The 23,233-nt window shown below is 40.0% G+C and overlaps 1 protein-coding gene across 5 annotated transcripts in view; it reads right to left on the bottom strand.

The window, feature by feature from the left end:
* Positions 1-23,233, bottom strand: part of NEK6 (NIMA related kinase 6) — a 407,500-nt gene that overhangs the window by 123,500 nt on the left and 260,767 nt on the right. The window lies entirely within an intron of this gene.

Here is a 23,233-nt window from a genome sequence, read left to right as displayed (position 1 = left end):
TCAGTTAACCCATTATACAAAAAGGTAAATGGACCCCCTAACAAGAATTTTCTGTGATGTAATTGCACAACCTACTGACCAAAATCTGGATGATAGTCTATAGGGAAGACACACCCACAGTTCCTTATTGGTCCTATCAACTAGTGACGTGCAGAGAGTTTTCCCCTTTAAAAAGTAAGGACAAAGGGAAGAGAGGACAGATTCTGACTCTCGGATACCCTCAAACTCTCGGGGACTTACATATTCTGACTCTTGGACTGGACTCAAGGCTCCCACTTCCAGACTCTCAAACACTCTCTTGGAAACACCTAATTCTTTACCTTTTCCAACTAACACAACTTCAAACTTTTCTATTTTCCACAATTCTCATAATACTTGCATTCGAAATTCCTGGGACATATCTACACATCTTAATTAAAACCTACAACCTAACTGGTATTTATGCTGGTTTTATTTAATTAAGTTAGATTAATACATTTTTACTAATAGCAGGAATATATATCTGGATAAATCTTGGTCAGATTTCAATTATTAGAAATCATAATTAGCTAAGGAATATATGGTTATAAAAATTCCATTCCTGCAGGTGGAATAAAGATAATGATATATTAACGGTAGATTTGCCAAATGTTACCATACCAAATTTTTATCCAGAGGTATTGACTTGTTCTGATATAAGATAGTGAATCTTAATTAGGAAAGTTAAAATTTGTCAAACGTAAAATTTGATAGAATTATTCTTATTGGATGGTCCTAGAAATGGTGAATGATCTGGTATGAGGATTGTAGCCAGCAGTGGAAGAGTTAATTCAGTGTGATTTGGCTAGCAGACAAAGTTTTCATTGCTTTACGCTGCACTGCTGTGTTCTGTGAAGTTTTGTCTTCTCTGTGAATTTGGTTTCTAAGTGAAGTAGTGTCCTGTCGTAAATCTTGTTAAATTGCATATAACCGTTGCTATTTAGCAGTTTATATTGGGTTAAACCACTGCCATATTGTATACTTATGTTATACCTAAATATAAACTGATTATTGTCACGCATGTTACATATATTATTTTTATTATTGTCACAATCAATTGTATTTTTATAATTAGTTTGTGATTATTGTGTGAAGTAAAAATCCTCTAGTGAAATTTCCTCTAGGATCTAATAGAATTAAAATCGTGGGTAATTCTGAGCTTTAAATCATTATTTGGGGAACAGTGCCAAAATATCATTTTTTGATATAATAAAAATTATTAAATTCATTTTTGATAATTTTTATGAAAATATTATTTTTAATATTTATCACCCCATAAATATCCTCACACCATAGAGAAAAATAGAGATATAATACACAGACACAATACAAACATCCCTATACAATACACAGAGCTAGGTACAACAGGTAGAGCCGAGTACAATACAGAGAAATAACACAAGAGCTAGGCACAATAAGGAGATACCCATAACAATCCCACACTTGATCACTGTGACGGATTACACAGAGCTGCAATACAGAGATCCCGACACAGTACATATCTCTGTGTAATACTCAAACTCTCTCTATATATATCTCTCTCTATCTTCCTAGCCCTCTGTTAGCACTCCCTTACATGATCTCAAATTTAGTATTTCTTCTGCTATGAAAACGAACTACCGTCCTGCAGCATTAAATCCCACCTTTTGCAGGGCTACATAGCACTCCCTGTGTCATTAACGTGTTACAGCATAAAGATACTGATAGACTCGAACCATTTCAGCTACTCCTGACTTACTATTATCCGTCAGCACACAGGGTTAAAGCAGCAGGTGACTCTTTATTACCTTATTATAGTCGGCAATATAATTATTCTGCAGTGGTAATATGGAGCCAAGTAATAGCCAACATGGTTAACAGAATCAACAATCATTAAAGATTAAAACAGATTGAAATCAATATCAGATCAGTCCTCAGAGTCACAGCCCCACTCATGCAGTTTGAAGCTTCACAACATTTAAACTAGCCACTACAGGTCTCAACTGTAGAGTGACTGAGCACTTTAAAGAAGATGGTGAGTATGTGCAGTAGGAGTTATTAAAACTATTAATGGCAGGCTGTACAGTTCTCTTTCAGAAATGTCCTCCTACCCTTGTTACTCCTGAGCTTCACTAGCTTTATATATTAAATTATATATTTCAATAAACTCCCTTGATTAATCGGCCCTTAGGCAGTCACTTGGGCTATTAAAAGAGAGAAAACAATAATAAGAAAAACTTACATTTGGCAGTGGCCATGAATGGCTGTTGCTGTACTCTCTTTGTGTTACTTCCAAGATGACTTCTTGATACTGTCTTCTGTGGACACTGTAACCCCACCCTCTGGTGCTATCAGCCAATTATGGGCCCTAAATAGAGATGACAATAGCATGCCTCTACTCAAAAACAGCTGGCTCTTCTGCCTGAATGGCAACTTAATGGTAAGTCCTTCTCAAAGGAGACTTGGCATGTGCAAAACCTACTGAAACAGGACAGATTTCTAACCAGCCCCATCTTTTGACATACATAGTTGCTCTCAAGTAAACTTCTCCAAACAGCATGAAAAATGGAGGGAGGGGCCCTGAAGAATTGAAGAGACATTTTAGTAGCTTGCCACACTCCTCTCCAGAAAAAGAATCTTAGTGTTTCTAAACTACTGCAAATAGATTTTGTCACTTAAATAAAAACTGGTGAGGCACTGACCCAAGTGTCCCTTTGGATGAACCTCCACCAAATTCCCAGCATATGAAAGTGTGAATAATAAGTACTCTAATCTACACATATTCCTAAGGGGTAGAGCAGAAATAATAAATTCCATATGCAAAGAATTTCAATGCGTTTTTCTGTGCATGAATTTTGGCTTCGTATAACTAATCACCGCAATACATGGCACAAGTACCGTAATGTCATAATGTAAACAAGGAGTAAGCAGTTGACAGAGTGATTAGTCATGTGAGCATTAATCTTTTTAGACTTTGTTCTGTGACTCGTGAACAAAATATAACTATCCCAGACATATCATAATTTCCAGGAGCTGTGGTTTCAAAAGGTCAAAAAACCTTGTTAACAGGTTTCACACACAATAAACTATAAAAGACACAATATCACACTTCTTTATACATTTGTCATGGTCATTTTGTCATAAAATATTGACACATGATTATTTTTCAGTTATATTGTCCATAAAGAGATGGTCTAGATTACACAAATAATGTATTATAGTATCATAACCAAATACTCACTTTTGTCACATTTCAGACAAAATCTCAACCAATCTGACCACAACACTATTTTTCCCTGAAGTGAAGTAGTTAGCAGATTGTAGGAGTTGCATTAATGAAAAGACATGCAGAAGTCACCATCACCTCTACCTCGCAGGCTCTCTGCCTAGGTGTTCTCTTTAACTCCGACCTCTCCTTCACCCCTCATGTCCAGTCGATCGCCAAATCCTACCGCTTCCATCTAATAAAATAGATGGCATCCGCCTCTATTTAACTCCAGAGTCAGCTAAAGTGCTGGTCCATGCCGTTGTTCTTTCTCGCTTGACTACTGCAATCCCCTTCTCAGTGGTCTTACGTGTTCCCAGATTGCACTGCTGCAATCTATAATGAATGCAGTGGCAAGGCTAATTTTCCTGCCCGCCCACACCTTCCCCCTCTGTCAGTCCCTACATTGGCTTCCAGTTAGATATTGGGCTCAATTTAAGATTCGGGTGCTTGCTTACAAGTCCCTACTTAATACTGCTCCAACCTACCTATCTCCCTAATACACAAGTATGTCCCGTCGAGGCCCCTGCGGCCTCTGCCAAAGACCTACGTCTATCCACTGTACGTACACCCACATCTGATGCTCGACCCAAAGACTTCGACAGGGCTGCAAATTTTCTGTGGAACTCCCTTCCCCGTTAGACTTTCACCCAGTCTCCACTTCTTCAAAAAATCTTTGAAAACACACTTCTTCAGGAAAGCATATAATTTAAACTGTTAGCAGGTTTTCATCCCCCCCCCCCCCTCCCCTCCCCTCATGAATCCTCTCCTGCAACGGTCAAAAATAACCTAAGTTCTCAGTAAATACTTTTCTAGCAACCTATTACCCTTACTTATATAACCCACTCCCTCTAGCATGTAAGCTCATTGAGCAGGACCCTAAACCCCTCTGTTCCTGTGTGTCCATTTGTCTGGTTACAATTACGTGTCTGTTAGTCCACCCATTGTACAGTGGTACGGAATTTGGTGGCACTATAAAAAATGATAAATTAATAATAATAATGTGTTTCAATTACCTTACAGAATAGCTCCATTAATGTTTAATGTTGTAATGATAGTTGTGGCTGTACATGTTCAGTTGGTACGCACAAGATGTATGTACACATGCAACAAGAGCACTTGACCTGTTGGTTAGGGTCTGTCATAGTGATAGATATTTTTTCAGATTACTGAAGCTCCATGTAACAAAACATTTACAAAAAACAAGGGTTGTGTTTGTTAGGTTTCAAAAGCTTGATTCCCAGCACTTGTAGAGCTACATGTAAAACATCACAGCATTTGTCCATTACTCCAATAAAACATAGTATGTGCAGTACCCTGATATGAGCTACAAGACAAGAAGTATCACTATTCCATGTGGTCCCGCTAGGCCAACACCCTCCCTCCACGCTTGAGGTATATTCGCCCCTCGGGCCAAATTATAGATAGCCGCCTCGCACAGTTGCATTTCGTCTTATGGTTTAATTTTCACCGAGAGGCAAACACCAAGCCACAACGTTCGGTGGCTAAAAGGTTCCCTCGCGCCAACGTATAGATAGAGCCTCTCAAGCCACTTGGCATCTAGCAGGGCCTCACCTATCATCATACCTAGTAAATTTCTTTGCCACCTGGCACTAGAAAGTCAGCGAGTGATCTAAGTTGTTCGGTTACTGACTTATGTTTGATATTTCTTTTAGTATGTCTCAGATACCTGAAGAAGCCGACAATTTATCTCTCCCTAGTACTCCTGTCAGGTGCATGTCACCTTCTCGGAAGGGCGACACCGGTAACCCTACTTCTATCAGATCATAGACCATTCCCCTTATCACTGCGGAACTTGGAAGATGCAGTATTCCTTCCCCTGCCACAGCCAGGAAAGCAGAACTATTTAAACTTATGCAGACAAGTACTGACAACTCAGGGGCTGGAGAGGGGACAAGTGGCCCCGATAATTCGGATCTTCACGCCATGATGGCCTCACTTGTGGCTTCTATGGGGATGGTCAATGATAGACTGGATAGGATCGAGGCTCGGAGCCTTCCTATATTGTCTTCTGTGCCCTTAGCTGCTGGTCTCCCCGGTGCGCCACTGTTGCAAACAGGTAATATTATACCTTCGGGTTCAGAATCCCATATTATAAAACCAGTCCACATGGTTCCTGCCAATCTCAGGAAAGGTATCCTGGAAGGCAAAAATGTCAATCTTGTCGCACTTCTAATTGCCTTGCATGATATTGTGGAAAATCGCACATATGCTTACAGTGATATTTCTGTTGTGTTGAAAGTTAGGGACCCTAGACTAAGTAAGAAATTGTCTATACCGGATTTTGTCATTGCTGTTGGTATATATAGGGATGTCATACGCTCAGTACACCCGCATAGACGAGAGGAACTTGATCTCTATTTGCATAAGCTGGTGGACTTGGGTAATAAATACGGTGGCTCGTCATTTTAGGATTACCACCGGTCCTTTTGGGCTAGGGCGTCTGCAATTCTGGCTCAGTTCAACGTCAAAACTGCCTGGAGCCGAATGGACACTGAGCTGTTTTGCAGGCACTTTGCCGGACTTAAGACACCAGCTTGTGCAATTTGTGCATCCACCTCACATGCCTCGGACTATTGTCCCACCTTACCCGACTCCACACCTATGATTTTCCCAGAGGCACATACAAGGACCAACAGATCAGGCAAGGACAAGCTTGGCCGTCCTATTGTTTATCTGGAAAAGTAGCAGGTGTGTAATAATTTCAATGTAGGTACGTGTGGTTATAGTGCCTGCCGATTGTTGCACGTGTGTTCTCACTGCTTTAGGGCTCATGCGAAGTCCATGTGCACAAATAAAACTCATGCAAAACCTTACCTGACCTCAGTGAATATTGTTTCTCTGGCTCGCGCCTTAGCTACTCATCCTTCCAAACACGTGCACAACTTGATTGATGGTTTTACTGAAGGGCTCCATACAGGTCTTTTTCACATTCCTGCTGGCATTTTTGAATGCAATAAACTCCAGTCAGCTTCGGCTGATATGGAAACAGTTGATGCTCTATTACAACTAGAAATAAAGGATGGATTTTTATTGGGACCAATTGGAGGACTAACCCTATAGGATTGGTCACGGGAAAGTCCTCAGGGAAACAGACTCATTTTAGAGCTCTGTGCACCTCACTGCATGGGTATACCTAGCCTTAACTCTTTAATTCCATCATAAGATATTTATCTTCAGTATGCCACAATAGACAATGCCATAAACACCATTATTACTGCAGGAGTTGGAGCCTGGCTGAGTAAAACTGACATTATTAATGCCTTTAAGTTGCTTCCCATACGTCCGTCTCTATGACATATGCACGGTCTTAAGAAGAAAGGTCTGTACTATTTTTTTTTTATAAGACTCACTTTCGGGTCGAAAAGCAGCCCCAAAATTTTCGACACATTCGCTGAGACCTTGTGTTGGCTTCTATTGAACAAATGCAGGTGCAATACAGTGATACACTATTTGGATGATTTTCTGTTTATCGAGAATAATTCCTCTTCACCTAGTGATTTAACCAAGGTCATCTCGTTTTTTTCATTCCTTGGGGGTACTGGTCTCTCTCTAGAAAACAGAAGGCCCAGACACTTTGGTAAAATTTTTTGGGTATCTTACTCGATTCTGTGACCATGGAAGCCAGTCTCCCTATAGGTAAAATTGCTAGCATCCTGCAGACTATCGGCAAATTAGTAGGCAAGTAGGAACCTGCAATTGAAAGGAATTGCAATCTGTTGGGTTCGCTAAATTTTGCCATAAGAATTATCCCTCAAGTTAGAGCCTTTATTTCGAGACTCCTTTGTCTTCTCACAAAGTTGTCCAACAATTTTAGTTGTATTTCCCTGGATTCCCAGGCTACGGCTGACCTTCTACCTATGTGGCACAATTTATTGTTACAATGGAATGGGAGGAGTATGTTTCACCCACAGCTGTCTATACATTCTCCCGTCATCTGGATGGATGCTGCAGCATCCACAGGTTTTATGGCCATATTTGGCGACAATTGGCTTTGGAGTAGTTGGTCAGAGGAGGTGCAGCTTATTGAAGGGTTCTCACGCACCTCAGCCTTATTTGAAGTATACCCTTTCGTAGCAGCAGCTGTGGTATGGGGTCATTCATGGGCAGGTTGCTTGGTGCATTGCTTTTCCGACAACCTAGCTACCTGCCACATTATTACCAAAGGGAGTTCCTCCTCACTAACAATAATGAGGTTCATGAGGAGACTGACATGGTTGGTAGCATATAATCAATTCTATTTGGTTTGTTGTCATGTTCTCTGGGTTTTCAATACTGCAGCTGACAAGTTGTCTCGCTTTGACGTCCAGGCCTTCAGAGACATGTTACCCACGGCCTCACCGACAGCCACTGCGGCGCCGTCATTTCAGGAGCTAGTCAAGGATTAGAAGAGTTATTGAATCATAGTCTCATCTTGACCCTTTTGAATAACATGTGTCTTATAATAGAGCGTTCTCATTGTGTTAAAACCTCATGTTGGAACATAACCTGGTTCAGTTTTTCGATATCTCATCTCTAGAAGCTTTTGCATCTTTTTGCCATCTCAGACTCAAATTGTCACATAACACTATTAAGCTGTATTTAACCGGCATTCAACACTATATGTATACATTATATCCAAACAACCCTAGTTTTCTGCCTTCATACCCTATCAATAACATACTGAAAGGCATACACAAAGATATCCCTCTGCTGGTCCTCCACAGGGCCGTTCTGACCACCTCAAAGTTCATGCAGTATGTATGGGTATTATTGACTAGACTAGGTTTGAACGCTAATAAGTTTTCAGGACAATCTTTCAGGATAGGGGCAGCCTCTACGGCTTCTAGTCATGATATACCAGTTCATGTCATCAAGTCATTAGGGCGTTTGAAGTCATCCGCTTTTTCTCTGTACATACCTCAACCTGTGCTAGAAATGAGGTCAGCTTTTGTTAAACTGTCGTCTTAAAGGTATATTCTTTGTATTACATTTCCATGTATGAATAAATATTCTATGGCAAGACACTTCTATTTTTGCCCACTTTATTACTGGCCTACCGCATATGTCGGTTTTGGCACACTTCAACCGACTTGGTCATATAAACACAATGTATACGTTAACATTACAATGGTTGCACAGAACACAAATGTGAAGGCTTTGCCTGGAGTTGTGGGAGGGGCATGTGTGACCTACTTAAGGGACTCCCCCCTCACCTACATTACCGTAGTGGTCTGACGCTCAGCATGCCCCACCTGCCACTCCGTTAACTCTTTTCTATAATGGAGTGGGCCCACTTTGTTACTGGCCTACTGCATACGTCGGTTTCGGCACACTTCAACCAATTTGGTCATATATACAGATTACATCAACACACCGTATACGTTAACATTACAATGGTTGCACTGAACACAAATATATATTTATATTGTACATAAATTACACTTGAGGCTCAGAATTGTTATCAAGTAACAATAATCATACATCTGTATGGAGCACATCAAGGCACCATAGGGCAAGGATTTCACCTTCAATGAAAGCAATAGTGGTCATATAAAATAATTGCTTGCATATGTAAAATATTAACTGGTTCAGCAACAATACTATATAAAGTAAACACCTATAAACAGACATTGTGTTGGGAAGATATTCCTACTGTTCATTCTGCTCTGATATATTGCTTTAAAGACATTTATCCACTCTAGAAATGTACATTTTTTAACAAATTAGATTTTGCATCATACTGGTTTAACATGTTTTCCTAATGTTTCCATGTGCACTGATTTATTCCTAGGTACTGACTGCCTGTACTAAGGAAGACAAACACTGATCAGTGAATCTATATGTTCGCGTGTCGTTCTGTTCACATACTTAAATAAGTGGTGATATAACCCATTTGTAGTGTATACAGGGAGTGCGGAATTATTAGGCAAGTTGTATTTTTGAGGATTAATTTTATTATTGAACAACAACCATGTTCTCAATGAACCCAAAAAACTCATTAATATCAAAGCTGAATATTTTTGGAAGTAGTTTTTAGTTTGTTTTTAGTTATAGCTATTTTAGGGGGATATCTGTGTGTGCAGGTGACTATTACTGTGCATAATTATTAGGCAACTTAACAAAAAACAAATATATACCCATTTCAATTATTTATTTTTACCAGTGAAACCAATATGACATCTCAACATTCACAAATATACATTTCTGACATTCAAAAACATAACAAAAACAAATCAGTGACCAATATAGCCACCTTTATTTGCAAGGACACTCAAAAGCCTGCCATCCATGGATTCTGTCAGTGTTTTGATCTGTTCACCATCAACATTGCGTGCAGCAGCAACCACAGCCTCCCAGACACTGTTCAGAGAGGTGTACTGTTTTCCCTCCTTGTAAATCTCACATTTGATGATGGACCACAGGTTCTCAATGGGGTTCAGATCAGGTGAACAAGGAGGCCATGTCATTAGATTTTCTTCTTCTATACCCTTTCTTGTCAGCCACGCTGTGGAGTACTTGGACGCGTGTGATGGAGCATTGTCCTGCATGAAAATCATGTTTCTTGAAGGATGCAGACTTCTTCCTGTACCACTGCTTGAAGAAGGTGTCTTCCAGAAACTGGCAGTAGGACTGGGAGTTGAGCTTGACTCCATCCTCAACCCGAAAAGGCCCCACAAGCTCATCTTTGATGATACCAGCCCAAACCAGTACTCCACCTCCACCTTGCTGGCGTCTGAGTCGGACTGGAGCTCTCTGCCCTTTACCAATCCATCCATCTGGCCCATCAAGACTCACTCTCATTTCATCAGTCCATAAAACCTTAGAAAAATCAGTCTTGAGATATTTCTTGGCCCAGTCTTGACGTTTCAGCTTGTGTGTCTTGTTCAGTGGTGGTCGTCTTTCAGCCTTTCTTACCTTGGCCATGTCTCTGAGTATTGCACACCTTGTGCTTTTGGGCACTCCAGTGATGTTGCAGGTCTGAAATATGGCCAAACTGGTGGCAAGTGGCATCTTGGCAGCTGCACGCTTGACTTTTCTCAGTTCATGGGCAGTTATTTTGCACCTTGGTTTCTCCACACGCTTCTTGCGACCCTGTTGACTATTTTGAATGAAACGCTTGATTGTTCGATGATCACGCTTCAGAAGCTTTGCAATTTTAAGAGTGCTGCATCCCTCTGCAAGATATCTCACTATTTTTTGACTTTTCTGAGCCTGTCAAGTCCTTCTTTTGACCCATTTTGCCAAAGGAAAGGAAGTTGCCTAATAATTATGCACACCTGATATAGGGTGTTGATGTAATTAGACCACACCCCTTCTCATTACAGAGATGCACATCACCTAATATGCTTAATTGGTAGTAGGCTTTCGAGCCTATACAGCTTGGAGTAAGACAACATGCATAAAGAGGATGATGTGGTCAAAATACTCATTTGCCTAATAATTCTGCACTCCCTGTAGATTCCACAATGATGGGTATTTCCTTAATTGTGAAAAGAGGTATACCTATTCCCTAATGACTCACGTTCCATTACCTGCATAATCAATTGTGTTTTTTATAACACCACACCTCCCATCTCATTATTTTTGCCAGTGACAAAGTGGAGAAATTAAAATGTACGTGTTTATTATGTCCATACTTGTTTATTATGTCCAATTGATATTATTTAGATATTTTCTAATAAATGATAAAGGAAGCAACAGATTTTTATTTGTAACCACTGTGAGATACTGTGACCTGAGCAAAGAATATACTTGTTAGTTTGTGTTTTATATTTATTACTGATTTCCTTTCCTTTTTTGGGGGGGAGAAAAATAAATTCAGTTGTGTACTTGGGTTGCCTCCCTGGTTCTATAATAGGATCTGAATAAATTAATACGATTATTATTTTCACTGACAGAAAGCGCTGAAACATTACACCATTACTTAAGGGAAAATATAGTCGCGAAAATAATCGTTATTTTGGGTCTACTGATTTCCTTTCTGTAATGTGCACACTTGTCCAAGCCCTTTGCCCTGTCAAAATAAACAAATAAATATTGCATTATTTCAAGCTCTGGAACTCCTCTTCTGCAGTTTTCAGCTCTGGCTCCAATGATGTCTGCAAGCAAGCTGATGTAACAAGATCTTGTCCAAGCCAATGCTTCTAATAGAGAAGCACTGAATTGAAGAGCGCATGCATGGAAAAGCACCACACTCGTCCAATCCAATCAAATGCTGTTATTAGCATTTACGGCATAAATCCAAATTGTGCCAAAACAAGAATCAACTCCCATGAAGCAGCAGAATCGTGGTTCACAATTCCAAGATTTTACTATTGCTATGATAAAGTCATGATTTTATTAATGACATGGAGGCGAGTATTATGCTTTACTGTTTCTTTAATTCACTCAGCAGCAAACATGAGATTAAAAAGAAACACAAGTTAACAAAACACCAGGGCATGGTAACAGTACAACCAATGACATGAAAGGATAGTGTATAGAAGGATGTGAGAATATCATCAACTTCCTCTTTTGTGCAATCCCGAAGAACAAATATGAAATGCAGAGTAAAACCGTAAGATAATATCCATAATGAATAAAGAGATGTAAAAGGAGATAAAGAACAGTCTCAGACTAGAGTGACAAGAATGAAAAATCAAATCAAGCGATGTGAAGAAAAGATTTGTGTGTGGCCATCTTCTACCATTAAAAATTTTGCCATAATGGGCCCCATAGCTGTAGGACAGGGGTAGGCAACCTTTTAGCAGCACTGTGCCGATATAGGATTGTGATGTCCCGTAGCGTGCCGGTCCTATTTTTTAAAAAATTGAGGTCTGTATGCTGCCGTATTCTGCTTGTGTTATTTAGTTTGTAATTGCTTTGTATGTTTGTATTTGTGCGTATATGAGCTATTATCTTGTATAGGTTCAGGAGTAGATTGTGGTATCGTATACCTATGAATGTGGGCTGTGTATGGGGGCTGTTTGTGGAACTGTGTGTGTGGATGGATATGTCACATTGTGTGTTTGGTAGTGTGTGTATGTGTGGGGGCTGTTTGGGGTATTGCATGTGAGAGACTGCATGTGGGGTTGCGTGCATGTATGTGGATTGTTAGCGGGTTACGTTTGTGCAGATTGTGTGTATGTTTGTTTGTGGGCTGTTCGTATTATTTGTATGAGGGGAGGGTTATTGTGCATTTCTGTGTATATCTAGCAGTGTGAGTGGCTACCCTAGGTTCCAGTGGAGACCAGGCTGGCCAGGTACAGGTGAAGGGAAGGAGCTGCAATATCCGCTGTGGGTGGCTCTACCACAGTGTGGATTCCCATTCACAAGTGCTGGGAGGAAGTGATCTGAGGTCACTTCCTCTACGTGCTGCAATATATAAATTGAGGATTGTCCTTCACCACCTTTTCGTATTAGCAGATATTTGAAGTTTCACTGGGACTCCGGATAGGCCAGAGCCTGGGCTCTAGCAGCCTTGAGTGCAGTGCAAAGACACCTAGAGTGCCGTGCATGGCACTAGTGCCGTAGGTTGCCTACCCCTGCTGTAGGAGCTTGTGTCAGACCCAAAGAGAACTCTGCCATTCCATGCATCCATGTGGGTCATCCATCATTGATGCTCCTCTCTGGCCTCCAAGGCAGAGTAGAAGGCAGGTGAACCTCCATCTGGTTCCTCCCCACATAAACAGGAGGAAGTTGCAATGGTCTTCCAATACAGGAACGGTCAAATAAGCGTCCTTCAAATCCAGCTTGACCATCCAATCTGAATGTCACAGTAGATCCTTAATGCGATGAATGCCCTTCATTTTGAAATGGTGGTACTGGACAAATGTGTTGAGTGATTTTAAGTTGGTCACTGGTTCACCAGGAATACTGGAGTATGCCAAGGAATCTATTTGTCTTTGGTCCCCAGTTCAGTGATTTACCTCTTAACAAAACAGCCATCTGGTTAAGAAAAAAACAAGTTTCCATGGAAGTAAAACTTGGACTAAGATAGACACAGTGGTGACTTTGTGCCACCGGAAGAAACCACGTCTTAAGTGATCCTAGGCCATACATTTGGAAAATTGATGTCTGCCTTCAATTTCAAGGTGGAAAGTAAGCCGGGTTAGAGGACTTATCATAAGAATTCTTTCCAGAAACTGCACCACATGATCCTCGAATAGACTAGGGTTGGCTCCAAGGCCAGTGCCGTACCTACCGCGGTCACAGGGGTTGCAGATGCGACAGGGTCAGTCACACCAGGGGGCTCGGCTTAGAGGGCACTTCCTGTGAGACGGGAACCGCAGCAGCCACGAACAGATACAGGAAGGGAGGTAATGGGAGTAATGGGGGGGCTAAGGGAGAGAGATATGAAAAGTGGGGGCTAGGGGAGATAGAGATATGAAGAGGGGGTCTAGCGGAGAGAGAGATATGGAGAGGGATGGCTAGTGGGAGAGACATATGGAGTAATGGCTAAGGGGAGAAACAGATGGAGGGGGGACTAGGGGGAGAGACATTGAGGGGGCTAGGGGAAAGACACATAAATGGGGGCTAGGGGAGACACATAGAGGTGGGGGGAAGTAAGGTGGGTTAAATGACATAAGGATTCTTTCCAGAACCTGCACCACTCTAATAGACTAGGGTTTGGCTCCAGTCACGCCAGGGGGCCCGGTCGTCCTCCCAACCCCTGCGACCACGGGCCGCTGGCTTACCTTCAGGGGACCACAAATGCCGGGTGACCTGCAGGAGGAGAACGCTGTGCTGCTCCCCTCCTGCCGATCACCATGGCTGACAGGAAGTGCTCACTGAGAGAGACGGGTACTGTCAGACTGTCAGCACTGGTACAGTGCTCCTGTCAGACAGGTACCGCAGCAGCCACAAACAGGTACAGGAGGGGAGGGAGGTAATGGGACTAATGAGGAGTGATAGGGGAGACACAGAGGGAGGCTAGGGAAGATACATAAGGCGGGCTAGGGGGAGCTAAGGAAAGAGACACATGGAGAGGCTGGGGGGTAAGGAATGAGACACACTGAGAGGCTGGGGGTAAGGAATGAGACACACGGAGGGGCTGGGGGGTAAGGAATGAGACACATTGAGGGGCTGGGGGGTAAGGAATGAGACACATTGAGGGGCTGGAAATAGGGAATGAGACACACTGAGGGGCTGGAGGGTAAGGAATGAGATTAAAGTGACTAAATTAGGCTCTATATTTAGGACAATTACCATATGGCGTTCCATGGTAATCGCTGCATTGACATGGCCAAACCGGAATATAGTCAACTAGATCCACCCTCTAGCCACATTTATCCTGACAGTTTCTAAGGGAAAACTATAGCCTCTTTTTAGGCTTCCAACCGGTCTTGCCCCCAATTTTTCTTTAATGATTTTGAGATCCACATTAGGGGTGTGACACACATTGTTTGGAACTACTGGGTGAGGGCAATCTGCTCAAAACGTATTGCGACTAGCCTTAAGTAAAGGTTTGTGAATGCATAAAGCCAGGTATGTAGCTATATGCTCTGAAGGTAGCCAACTTCATCATCAGAAGCATTGGGGGAATACCCCAGATGCAGTACAAATGCCTGTGAGGCGGAAGGGCATCTCTTTGGGACTGCATAGTAAAGATACCGAAAGAGAGAAGTAAGCAAACACTACAAGGCCCTGCAGGAAGAGAGAGGATAATCTGAAAAAAGGCAATCCAATCAGAGAAGTGAAATGGGTGGAGGGTAGCGCTCTTAGCTAAAACTTAAATGAACTAAAAAAGATAGGACAATGGAGATAGAAAGAGCAGGAAATTGCAAATCAACAGTCACTGAATAAGGCAATATCCAAATATTGAAATAGTTTGCAAACAACCGTCAATGAATAAGGAAAAAGACAAATATTAAAATGCTTAAAGGGCACTGCAGGTCCCCTATCCCTCACACCTCCCATCCCCGGTTGCTGAAGGGGTGAAAACCCCTTCAGTCACTTACCAAAGGTAGCGACGATGTCCCTCGTCGCTGCTTCTTCCTCCGCCGCCGCTCCTCCCCTTCATCACGTCAGCCAGCGGGGCAGACTGATCCCGCCCGCCGGGGAGACCTAATGCGCATGCATACAACTAAAATTGCAATAATTACAATTGCAAGGTTAAGGGTAGGGGGAGTTGGCACCCAGACCACTCCAATAGGCAGAAGTGGTCTGGGTGCCTGGAGTGTCCCTTTAACTGATCTAAGGGAGTGTCAAAGAAAGAGGAAGTTGATGGACTGCCTTACTACTTTATATGTTATGCTTTAAGGTGATTGGTTGTAATGTTACCATGCTTTGATGTTTTATTAACTCTTTTATGTTTCTTTTTCATCTAATTTTTTTGCTGCTGAAGGAAATAAAGAGTAAAGCATTGTGACGGACCACCTGGCACCCCGACTGGGTGCCTCCGCCAATCACTGCTTCCTAGTAATTGCGAGCACCATAAGCACTGCACTGGAACACCATAACTACTGTAAATCCCACAGTCACCACAGCTTGGATGGTCTTATATGCAAGTCCCCATGCAAGGGGTTTTCCATCATTCCCCACTGGACCTGAGAGGGGACTGTTACAAAGTACACACTGTAATAACATTGGCAATCAAATCCAGAACACTCCCACACAAAATAAGGCAATCCCTCCCCTGTGCCTGAGAGAGAATTGAGTCAGGCACTGTACTAAACTCAATTATCTCCAGGCACAGAAAACATACATTTTACAATAACCCGGAAGTACCCCCAAAACACATGGAAACCCCACAATATATCCCCTGATAGCCCTGATCTGGGGGACCAACATATCCGAAAATCACCCGGATCGGTTCAGGGGTTTGGGATTTCCATGGAAGTCATAATTTTTACCAACCGTGCACATGTTCCTATGCCCAAAACAGTGCCATGAAATCAGTGCTAACGGTCGGTCAAGTTCGGTAGTGTTTTCCAGGTTTCCCTGCAGGGTCCATAGTCTGTGGGCAGGTGGCTGGCAAGCAGGCTCCTCCATGAGCTTGTGGCAAACTCATGTGGGAAGGGGAGCTTGTCACAAGCATAATATCAGCATCTCTGTCTTCACGATTGCATAGAATTAAAAAACATTTTTAACATTAAAAAACTTTAACTTTAGATTAGTTTCTCTCTTCAAGCAAATGGGAATTTCCATCTATTTTGAAACAATGCATTGATTACCAACATCGATTCTAGTGTGTCCAAATCTCATGGTTTCTGACAATTAAAGCAACATAAAATTGCAGAATATTCATAATAAAGTAAAAGCTAAAGTATTCACAGGACTATAGCTAATGTGTAATGCTTTTAGGTTAACCAATCTTCCTTTTACGCTTCAGCTTTCAGTTTCTCACCCGCATACATTTATTAACAATTTCATAGCACTATGTAGGCCCCTCTGGCAATTCAAAAGGGGTTAAATGGCTGTTAAAATCTTGAAGAATTTGTGAAAGCCGCACACAATTATAAATATGGATAATTAGCAGCTCCAGCCAAGAATAAAATGTCACAATGTCACACAGATCTGTCACAGTCCACTAATGAATGTAGGCACATATCTCCCGGCTCTCGTATTCTTCACAAGCCTGTTGCAAGTGACCAGCCACACATGCAGAGGAGATAACCCTATCATTACTAAGGAAGTCTTTATTAGGGCTTTCAAATATACCACATCGGCTCTTTCTCTGAAGTAAAAACAATGAACTTTCGATGAAGCTAGGATATCTTTTTGGCTTTTGCATCACGTGCCACAAAGGTTTGAGCAAAACATCCCCATCATATTTAGAAATGATATATTCAGTAACCATATTGATACAACAAGATAGATGTTCCAGCTATTCCTGAGCATCAAATGAATTTGCAGTGTCAAGATTAGTCATCACTGCCAGAAACTAATGCAAAGATGCACGTGTAGTAAACCACTAATACAAGACATTATTTATAGTCTACCAAACAATGCTACCATGATTACAAAATCTACAAGTCATTTACAATATTTCACAACATGAACTATAAGTATCTTTCTCAAAGTGGTGCTTGTGTGTTTACATTTGGATCGTAAAGTTTCAGAGTATTTGGTAGGAAACAGTTGGTAAATTAACAAACATGCTAGTCACATTTGATGAGTATGCAATTTATATGGTGGTATGGCTCCATATTAGTGTTCTCTGACCCAGTATGCTTTGGAAATATATTTTGGAGGGAAGAACACTGCTGAATCAATCATTTTGAATAAGATTATTCATAGTTACATAGCTGACTATGAATAATCTTATTCAAAATTATTGATTCAGCAATAAAATAATAATAATGATTGATTCAATAATGAACGGCCTTGGATGTAGCATCTGTTTAAACCTCAGGGTTGTAGGTTTGCTTCCCAGCAGTATCAATTCAGTATTTCAAAACTTCAAGTTCCAAAACATTAGCAGATAACATGTAAACCTAAGAGCATACATGGACACTAGCAAAAGCTTATTGTTTTCTTCACGGTGAAAGAACATATATCATTATTTAAAGCTGTATCTTTAAGGGGTTAAAATGAAAATCCTTTATATTGTTTGACTATTGAAATGCACACACTAAAGAAGCTGCCAAAGTGCTAAACTTAAGTCCGAAATTAATGAATTGATTAAAAAAAAATAATTTAAATTTGCACTGTAAAAGGCAACATAAACCTGGCAACTTCCCTAACAAAACACCTGTGCATTTAAAGCTTATGTATGTTTTTTGCTAGGGAGAGTTTATATCATATACAATTTGTTAACACACCAACACAAACAGAACAGAGATCACTGTAAGTAATAGATCAGAAAAAGATAATCTTTATCGTTGTTCCCACTACTTCATAAATATAGCAACATATCTACTTCAGTATTTCAATACATCTTTTATAGAATCCATATCTTGTGATAAGTATGTATTACTTTTTTGGACATATGTGTGGCTTTTTGTTTTCCAATCAGTACCTTATTAAGTTACATGTATGTTTATACAGTGTGTGCCTCGGTTTCTTTCTTTTTTAACATTTAGATTTTTTTTTTTTATTGTAAATTAATATATGCACACAAATAAGACTTAATATCCAAACGGTGTGCACGTGATTATTGAGAGAGTTATTATAATTTTTTTATTTATTTTTTACGGAGTAAAAATGAAAACAATTTTTAGAGAGTAAACAAAATAAATGATATTAAAAATGTATGTTATGCAATGCATTTATTGTATAAAATGTATGGTTCATTGATCACTTTTTCAAAATAATTTATTTTGTTTACCGTCGAAAAATAGAATATCATTAGTGCACAAACACATGTCACAGTTAAACTACTTGCACATATTTCTTTATTACCCCAAGAATCTTTTCATTGTCTTTTAATCATTTTTACACATCTGCAACTTTTTTTTGTTTTTGTTTTTTGCACTGACAATGAATTCAATACTAACTATATTCAGACTTGCTAAAACAATGGGGGCCAACTGAGATCCAGCATTGACTTTAAATATGTCAGTCACTTAAAAAGAAATAAAGGCCAATAATTGAATGGATTCACATCAATGTCAAGCTTTTTTACAGGATGACCATTTGTTTTCTGTTTTTGTTTTGTTATTTTAAATCTGAGTTTGTTCATCCTTTTCCTAGTGCTCTTCTTAATTTTTCCCCTAGTTGGCCATGTTTTGTGTTATTTACATAGTTTTTTGTTTCAAGGTAATATACGTATGTCTAAGATTATTTATAATAAGCATGTTTGCTTTACAATAATATCATACGCACAGTTGATAGTGTGACATGTGTAAAAAAAAAAAAAAAAAAAAAAAAAAAATCAAATAAGAATTAAGTGTCAAAGTACTTAAATTGGGCTGTCATTTCTCCCTAATGCATATCTTGTTCAGTAGAGCAGTATTACTACACAGGTAAAATAAAAGTATGCTTAAGTGTGGCTTGGATGCCCCGTTCTAGGCACGTTTCTAAAAACTAAAAGCTTTAAAGAACTTATTTCTTTTTTAACAACCAAATTTCTAAAAGAGAGTTGGGTGATGTGTAAGCACATTTTTTAGAGACTTATTGAGATGCTTCATTGATGTTAGTGTTGTTCAGCCCAGTGACCTACAGAAGAGCTGCTCACTACTGTTATCCCCGCTAAACTGGACTTGATGTATGGTGATGACTGGCCACCTCATCTGATATACTTTGGCATGCTCCAAGAGTACAGCTGCACATTTACATATGCAATGACCTAGATTAGCATTCGCTATCACAACCCATCAGACCTAATTAAAGTAATGGAGCTTTCACATAGCCTTAAGTGGGAATGGGAATGTGGAACCACAGATAGGGCCATGTATGCTTACAGCTTGTCAAGATATAACAAGCATCCTTCTACTTGATTAAAACAATATATTCTGCACATATTATTTCAGGCACATTGTGTTTCCAGAGCAAGAGAATCTAAAGATTCTAAACGATACACGCTCGTACTTAAAGAAAATAAGACTCAAATGCATGGGATGGATGGTGTTCAGAGAGACCTCTCCACTATGTGCAAGTCATAAATAATGGAAGATGGTGTTAAAATACTTTTGTAAACCTTGGGTGAGCATGTTTGACACTAGAATGAAAATGCTTAGGGATATAAAATGAAACTAACCAGATTTATGATTAGTCACCGTCCTTTTCCGTATAAAATGTTACGCATGTTGCAGACAATACGGTAAACTGTTGCATGATCAGAGATTTTGAAGCATGACTACATACCATTAAAAAAATAAAAACATCCGTAGGATTTTTATTTTCTTCATTCATGCTTGGTTGTTAATCATAAGGACATGTTTTATCTCTAAATTAAGGATGCAGATTCTCAAAAAGGGACCATTGCTTACAGTTTAATAAACACTCCAAGCACTAAAATCACTACAGCTATTAGGGGATTCTGAAGCATGAAAAAGTTTTGACAAAAAGATTAAAAGGACACTATAGTCACCCAGACCACTTCAGCTCAATGAAATTCGCATCCAGCGTGCAGAACGTCCATAGGAAAGCATTGAGAAATGCTTTCCAATAGACTATTTTAATGCGCGTGCGGCTCTTGCCGCGCATGTGCATTCCGCTCCACTCGGGAGCTGACGTCGGCAGGGGAGGAGAGGTCACTAGTGCCGAGGGAGCCCGGCGCTGGATTAAAGTAACTGAAGGGGTTTTAACACCTTCAGCGCCAAGAGAGGGGGACCCTGAGGGTGGGGGGGGGGGGTCCTAAGGATGATATAGTGTCAGGAAAACAAGCTTGTTTTCCTGACACTATAGTGATGCTTTAAATAAAACAATAAAATAAAAGTTTACAGTAGTGTCTAAATAAAATTAAATATGTAATTCTTTCATATTCTCAATTATACATATTGATGCCCAGTTAGTGGCAGAACATAGTACATTTATTTCAATGTAATTTCATTATAAGGGTTATTTGTTAAACACCAAATTTTATCCCAGTAAAATAAAATTCAAAACCTAGAACATGGAGAGTCAGCGTGCTCAGCAGGTGACCACCCTCCTGGCCCCCACACATTGGCGATGGGTGGAAGCCCTATAATTATAATATTTAAGTGTGTTCTCCTGTGGCCCCACAAATAGGAGGTGGGTGGGGGCCCTAATTATAATATTCAAGAAGAGAACCCATGGGTGCCTACTCTAAATATATTTCTTTATTTAATAGACCCCATCCACATCAGGCTTTTCGCTCATTTTAAAAGTTTTCCACATAGCAAATGCGAGCATAGTGAGGTTTTACTCCTCTCTTATAGTAATATAGAGGTCTTATTGACCCAACTCGGGTATCTTTTTATTAAACTTATATTATTTAAGGTGGCAGCTGAGTAGCAAGCACTCGCCGGCAGTCACATAATTAACCCTAAGTTACCAAGGTTTTTCTTTAACCATTTGCCTGCTGGCTGATAGTGCTGCCAATAAACAAATAGTTTTGATTTTTTTTTTATTTAACCCCTTAAGGACACATGACGTGTGCGACACGTCATGATTCCATTTTATTCCAGAAGTTTGGTCCTTAAGGGGTTAAAGGGACACTCCAGTGCCATGAAAAAATTTTTTTTCTCGCACTGGAGGTCCCCTCTCCCTCCCCCATGTTGCTAAAGGGGTGAAAACCCCTTCAGTGACTTACCTGAGACCACCGCCGATGTCCCTCGGCAGTGGTTTAGGGTCCGCCCACGCTCCTCCCCCGCCGACGTCAGAAGTGGTCTGGGTGCCTGGAGTGTCCCTTTAAGTCTGTGCCCTGATTTGAAGCATTTGGTTCTGGATTTTGGCCGACTGGCATCAGACATTGTATAATAGCTGTATATTGCAGTCCAAATGGCCTTGTGTGAAAGCAGATGGACTGGCCCCTTTAGTATATGGCCATAGTTCTAGTTTTCTTGTTGAGATATATTTCAGCAAAGTACAATCACAATGAATTCACAGCATCTAATATGGTATATTTCATGTTTTTTGTTATTGTTTTTTAAACTGCAACCTAAATTGGAGTAAAATGTTTCTAGATCCATATAGATGTAAGATGTCATAAACCATAAATCTACTTTTTTTTTATTACAAACTACTGTTTAGGTAAAGTTTTCCAGTCTATTTGTGAATGACACCAAATTGTTTTTTATATTGTATTTGGCTTTAATTTTCCTTTTTTTTTGGCAGGATTAAGGCACAAACTGCTGGCAAAAGCTTCCACATAATGGGGGGGAAAAAAGAAATTTATATTGTGCTAAATGTCACTTGATATCTTAATTAAAAATTTCCCGTCCTTTACGTGCTAGAGGGAAATGCATTATGATCACATTTATGGCCTTTGTGTACACCACTTCTAAAGAAGTTCAAAAACATGTCTAAACTGTCCTTTACTCTCCAGCCTTGCAGAATCAGTATTAAACTTTATGTTGGATAGAAGGGAGCTGTGGGTTTTAATAAATTTGAGTCATCGGCAGAGTGAATAAGAGAATAATTAAATTGCAGCTTGTCATTGTAAAAGAAGCTGAACAAATTCACAGGGGCAATCCAGCCACCTCTTACAGGGTAAGAGGGGGAAAAAATAAAACCAGGGCAATTAAGAGGTGACCTCACAAATCTTTCTTCAGGATAGAACATTCAGGCCAGCTGAATAAATACTTTGACATCTGTACATCTGTACATACTAAGCCCTGGCACAGTGTTTTCTCCAGATATATGAAGGGGAATTTTCTTGTGAAAAAGGGGGAAGGCCTGATCTGGAACGCATACTCACATCTTTAGAAACCTACTGTACTGGTTTGTCTTGTCTGTCAAATTTAGTTGCCATTTATCAGCTATTTAGTTCTGAAAAATTTACAAAAATACAAGCTGAATAACAACATGCCCGTAAATTTAATTTTTGTCTGTAAATAAGTTTTAAGAGGACAACCTTAAAAGATAAAAAGTGTTGATGGGCAGAGATGAAAAATAATAAAATACTAAGTGATGTACCTTTTTGACAAACCTTTTTGAGGTTCTCACTTTTTAAAAAGTGGATAAATCCTGACTATATATTGACGCACAAAGGATGAGTTTAACAATTCAGAATCTCCATCGGTGCATATAAAATAGAAGCGCTCACCCAATTAATTTCCTGAAATCTCATTAAAAAAATGCATTTTGACAAAATCATAAACTTGTGACCCAAATTCTGATTATCTTCACATGGCGTGTACATTTTTCTTTGTGGGTTTTGTTTTATTTTTATTTCTTTGTCCAATTGTAGGGATAGCATCGACAAACATTAAAATGGTGATTTTATACCATCACATTTCTACCAAGTCTTGTAATGCGCATCTATGTATCATTCATCAGAAACTATTTAGACCCCCTTCATTTTCAAAAAAAACTTTGCGTGGCAGACTTATGCTACAATTGTTTACATTTTTTTCACATCATTGTACACTGAATACCCCCCCCACCCCCCACCTCCCAATACTGACAAAACAAAAAATA

This window comes from Pelobates fuscus, chromosome 9 (genome assembly GCF_036172605.1).
Source record: "Pelobates fuscus isolate aPelFus1 chromosome 9, aPelFus1.pri, whole genome shotgun sequence".
Lineage (NCBI taxonomy): Eukaryota > Metazoa > Chordata > Amphibia > Anura > Pelobatidae > Pelobates > Pelobates fuscus.
Note: the sequence above shows the minus strand (reverse complement) of the source record. Positions and strands in the feature narration are given on the sequence as shown.